The following is a 6195-nucleotide window of genomic DNA, read 5'->3' as shown; positions in this document are numbered from 1 at the left end:
CATAACTTCTTGGAAAGGAATAAGTCACACCGTTAATAGCAGATGCTGCTAAATTATGGAAAGACAATTATAAAAGCTGAAGCATTCGGCAACAGCACTGCAGAATGATATAATCTGAACCTATATATAATCTTAGACCAAAACGAATATCAGCAGGAGAGTTGATATGAGACCTGCCATTTTCCGAAATAAATCAGCAACATGATTGTAAATTTGAAGGCTATCGCTGCAAATGCATAGACTAAAGATATATATAGAAATAGAAACTTTCCGTGTTGATCTTAACATACATAATTCAGTAGGGGAGGGATCCTTTTTTTCCCAGATTCTTGTCCATAGAGAATCTGTCTGATTTTGCACCTGACACAAGCAAATCATCACATAAATCTAGAATGCGGTCAGCAAACTTATGTCATCGGAGCATTCATAAAGAACTGGAAATAGATGATTACCAAAGGAGGATACATGTATTGACCGGGGAGAACAAATCTTATGTCATTGGAGGCGTCGGTGGGGGTCGTCAACGGAGCGGAAACATTAGCCATCAGGCTTGTGTGGCATCTGATGCTATTTAAGCGATCTCCTCAATGGATGTCATTCGTGTGTAGAATACTGTTGGACTCCATGAACAACAACGAAGACGGCTTGTGGCTAGACGCGCATGTATCCATAGCTTCTTGTTTGCCGAGATGAGCCTTCGCCAATTTCCGATGCACCGTCGCGACACGTGCATCTTCCCCACCTGCCCGCACTCCTTAGTTAGCAATCAAACCTGGCCACATTCACGGCGCCTAGGATTTTGATTCGGTGATGCAGCCTCGAGAAATCCCCGCCGGTGATCTCCGTTTTACCCCACATCGGCAGCTCCGACGACTCCACTCTTGCTCTATCCCTTGCCCTCTCCTGCATCGTCTCCACCCCGTTTCTCACCAGAAACGGACTCTGCTGCCGCGTTTGGCCTAGACCTATCTTTAGTAGTATTTAATTAAAATCTGTTCAAAAAGCCAAAATTAATCCCTCTTAGTTCGCTGAATAGTTCATACACATGACATAAAATTGAATGATATTTTGAAAATCCAGGTTTCTCCGAAAATTCACTGAAAACTTTAAAATAAAAGGTATCTTATTACAAAATGTGGTTATTATCAATGTATCAGCATTCAGCAGTCCATGTTCTAAAAAATGAACACAAATGCAGAGTAATGAACAAAGCAGTACAAAGAAAATGATGACAAATGCAGAGGAATGAAAAAAAAAACAGTGGATCGAGTCCACATACACCAAGCATATTTTGTGTCCATAACGTGAAGTTAGTTAAATCAAAGGGAGGCCAATATGGTACTGCCTAACTGCTAAGTGGATGCTATCATTTCAGAAACCAGCATCACATCATCTGTTTCCCCACCGCATGAATAGAAATCCTGCGCGCTATGCTTTCTTTGTCGAGCAGTTTTCTGTTCGCCCAAACGAATCAGCACCTCGCTGCTGCCAGAAAAAAATTGCATAGCCCGCTGATTGCCTAAGCAAGTCAAGCATCTGGGAATCAAATCCTCCTCGCGCAGTGTTTTTTCTTTGTCGTAGCTAGTCCCAGACCCTCAGGCGGATCTAGCGATTAGAGGCGAGACCCACTCATACCTCGAGGTAGAAGGGGGCTGGCGACGGCTGCAAGAGGCAGATGGATCCGGGAGCCGGCGGAAGGTCCAGGGCACGCGGGCGGGCGGTCGCTGCATCGGGACGGGAAAGGCGAAGTCGATCAATGGTGGGAAGCCAAGCGTGAATGACGTGGACCGAGAGGTTCACAGGATAGCCGGTTCGGCGGCGTGGACGGCGCGCTCCAGATTGCACTGGAGACGTTGCCGCAGTGGTGGTCGGGGTGAGCGGCAGGAGGAGCACAACGGCGGCGGCCTCCGCCTGCTCCTGGTATCGTGAGATCGGATCCAGGGATTGGGGCACGACGAGGAGGTTTCCTGCTGGTTTGGCCCACCTGTCAGCGCGCGAGAGGGCAAACGACGAAGGATGTTTGCGTTTAGCGATCGATGGACGTAGGTAGGTTGGACGACCAAACGTATTGTGGGTGGCAGAATAAGGAACCACTTTAGTCTTTTTATTAGACCATAGAAGCGCTTGTTGCTGTGCCCGGCCATATTTAAATAAAGATAAATAATAGTATAGAAGAAAGTTAATAGTATAAATAAGTAAGAAGTGTCTATATTGTGGTGGAACTTAAAATCGAGCCGTGGTGAAAAGTGGGTGTACATACATTCTTATTTACAATATTGACCATTCGTCGTTATAGAAAATGACCATGCAATAAAACATTTTGAAATGACATGATAAACATCAATATTGATGGCAAAGGAAATGCCTACAAAAGTACTAATCATGTATGCATATATGTAAATTGTTTGGAATCAGGGCAAAGAAGCTTGAGTGTTCTTAAGTACCTAGAACACAAGGAATACAAACCTTCAATGTTTTGTTGCATTCTAGAATAATCCCTTCTTCCATAGTCTAAATGGTATAGTGAAGATATAGAAGTAAACATCTCTTTCTTGTCAATTAGACCATTAGCTTTAAAACCCATCTCTCCCGGTACAAGCAGTGAAGGTATTTACAATAAAGTACACCATCAAAAAATTCTAGAGTACAAAATGAAAGAAGAATGTCTAGTCACTCTGCAGTCTAGACATTAGAAACCAAGGTTAAGTTTTGGCAAGGATTTCAAAGTGTGGTCATGACATAAAAGCCGCGAGTCACCACACCCATCCATAATAATAGAAGAATGAAATTTCACACTGCATACATATGTATTAAAGAACATGAGTGTCTGGGATTGCAATGCCTCAAATATGAAGCTCCACATAATTAATATTTGTTACAGTGCCTCAGATATGAAGCTAAACTAATATGGGAATATTTTGGAGGCAGGGAATAATCGGATATGAAGCATAGTACTCCCTCCGTTCCTAAATATAAGACATTTTTCGGATTTGAACTCCGAAAACATTTTATATTTATTTAGGAACCGAGGTTGTAGTAAGTTAACATTTGCAGTGAAGCTTTACTATTCTTTTGTGTAATGCCCTGCTTTGGTGTCCTGGGTATTCTTGCTCTTGACATGAGCAGGCAAGAGGTGACATAGGCATCCCAAATGGGCCTGCCGAAGATGGTACCCGGGGTTTACTGGAGGCCCAATACCCGAAGAATAAGAAGATTCGGGAGCCCAAGATTTACTAAGGAAAGATAGAGTTGTAATAGGAAGTGTTGTTTGTAATCTGGCGGGATGAGTTAGAAACCGTCCCGGACTCTGTAAACTTGTATAGCACGAATCCCTCGGCTCCACCTCCTATAAAAAGGGGGAGTCGAGGGACGAAGAATCAATCGAATCATTGTCTGCAAACCCTAGTTTTCATATTCGTCGAGTACTTTTCGGCTGAAACCTTCGAGATCTACTTACCCTCTACTTCCAACTAAACCCTAGCCTACAATCCATAGGCATTGACAAGTTGATACCTTGTCAAGAGGTTTGACCTCAGAACATGACAAAAGCTGAACTTCGAACGCAAACAGTTAAAAGATAAGGTTTTAAATTAACATCAAATTTTAATTATATGCAGATGAACCTGATATTAACACCTGAATGGAAACAATAACCATTTATAAGATGGGATCATGATGCGGTGCTAAATGTTAGTGTCATGAACAATTCGTATTTACTACACATAAAATACCCTCAAAGTTAAAGTTGAAATGACTACATAAATCTACAAATGATGGTTCATTTAGCAGTGTACTTTAGAGATAAATTCATCCAACATTTTTTATGCAAATATAAAATAGAAACAAATGACAGGAAAAAAAAACCTCAGTCAAAAACTATCTCTGGACATCTAATGCACTATCTCTGTACACATGAACTGCCATCATTTATCTAAAGTATAAAAAAGAGAAAAGAAAGTAATATATAAAGTTTTTTAACCAAAATGTACAGAGATAGTACAGCTCTTTCCAGTCAACATTCTTTTAACTACGTACTGTGTCATTACTCCACATTTATGCCTATGTTGAGCAATCTGTGTAGAGTTCGAGTCTTGCATCTTATATGTTAGGCACACACAAGCTCTTTAATGTTTTACATTACCCTTTGGTTACATAGTAGGATCAATTAGCTTCCATATTTATAATAGTAAATCTATATATGGTAAAAATCATTAATTGATGGCTAACTCTGTGGACTGTGGTAACAGACATAACTTTGGTAACAGACCTACCTTTTGTTTCACCAGATGAATGGGCACCCTAAAGATGCCAAGAATGGGACACTGAAAATTTGCACCAAGTTTTTTTTCGATAAAGGGAATATATTAATATCGAGAGATAACCAAGTACATTTTCTTCTGAATCTACCTCTGAAAACAAGGAAACTTGGCTATTATTACAGCCCAACAAAGCAAAGCGGTGAAGTGAAATTCATTATTTTGAAGAGCAGAAGGGCAATTATTATAGTTCACCGAGAAACAAAGTAAATGGCGAGTCAACTTTTGCAAGCACCTCGAGAGGACGGAAATTATATGCTTCCCCTCCTGTACGCCCTAGAACGCTGCCTTGTCAGGCTTCGTTGGTAAAGGAAATTAATATCTATATCAACCAAGTTAACTCGATAACATATTCCTCCTATAAGCAATGGGTTCCATTCCGATATCTGATTAATGACAAACGAGTTGTATCCAGTATTCATGCCAATTTTGTACTACTTCTCTGCATTTTTCTCCTTGAATTCAGTTAAGATATAAAATCGTCTAGTATCCAGTAACTTCAACCAACACACTACCTGAATGCAAATCTCACTCATCCAGGTAACAAATAAAGGATGACCTTTACACTACTTCGAAACTTGCACCTCTAACATGATCCTTTATATATAACTATATCCAGGAATTAAAGTTGCTTATCGATGGTGGGCAGGAAGTACGAACAGGGAACGCTCTTGAAAGCGTGGCAGAAACAGCAATCGGAGAAGCATCTTGGGCGATGAAAGGCATTAGGCATATGCATGTATTTTGGGATTACAAATTGAACAAGTTGCACACAGTAGAAAACACATTTAAAGGAAATTGTAATGTTGAGAAATATTAACAGCAGATGAGTAAAAAGAGCTAAATTTGCTTGAACAAATGTACCTGTTGTAACATCCCTGTTTTAATAAAACCTAATTAGGGTTGATTGTGCATCATTTGCATCATAATTTTCCTAAGAAAATTTGCATCAATGAATTGTTTTGAAAACCCTAATGTTATGCAAATCTCCCTCTCAAACTCAAATGCTCATTATGTTTAAATTGTTCAAACCAAACCTGCATGGCACTTCTCTTTTAAGAAGTCCATGTGATATTTGAAAAGTTTAGAAAGTTTGAAAATACAAAACAAATTCAAATAGCAAAAGAAGTTTGAAACAAAATAAAGAAAAAAAAACAGTTTTTGTTGAAAAAAAGGAGAGAGAACTCTCCTCTCTCTCTCTCCCCTGGGCCAGCAGCCCAATTTCCCCCTTTCCCCTCTCCTTGCGCAGCCCAGCAAGCGGCCCAGCTCGGCCTAGCCAGAGCCACCTCAGCCCGACAGAAGTTGCAGGGGGTTTTCTGCAAAAAACTCCTTCTTCCCCCGCGCCTCCAAGCTGCTGCCTGGCAGCGCTGCAGCCGCCCGATCCTCCTCGCCGTTGAGATGAACGCCGCCGCCCGCCGGCGGCTATAAAGCGCCCTGCCGCCGCCAGTGAACCCTAGGACGCCCAATCCCCAACTCTCGTCTCTTCCGCGCGCGTAGGCCAAACCCTAGCTCGCCGGCCACCCCTTCCCCCGCCGTCTCCGGCCATCCCCAGGCTCCGGCGACCCTCCCTCGAGCTCCGCCTCGCCGCCATGAACCTTCCAGCCGAAGGAATCGGCTCGGGAAGCCCCCAGTCGACCCCGCCGCGCCCTTCTACCCGCAGACGGCCGCCGCTCCGTCGAAGCTCGCCGGCGATACGGACCCCCTCCGGCCTTGCTGATACGTCTCCGACGTATCGATAATTTCTTATGTTCCATGCCACATTATGGATGATATCTACATGTTTTATGCATACTTTATGTCATATTTATGCATTTTCTGGAACTAACCTATTGACGAGATGCCGAAGGGCCAGCTTCGTTGTTCTCGCTGTTTTTGGTTT

The sequence above is a fragment of the Lolium rigidum genome, chromosome 3 (genome assembly GCF_022539505.1).
Source record: "Lolium rigidum isolate FL_2022 chromosome 3, APGP_CSIRO_Lrig_0.1, whole genome shotgun sequence".
Lineage (NCBI taxonomy): Eukaryota > Viridiplantae > Streptophyta > Magnoliopsida > Poales > Poaceae > Lolium > Lolium rigidum.
The sequence above is the reverse complement of the archived record's forward strand: the minus strand, read 5'-3'. Positions refer to the sequence as shown.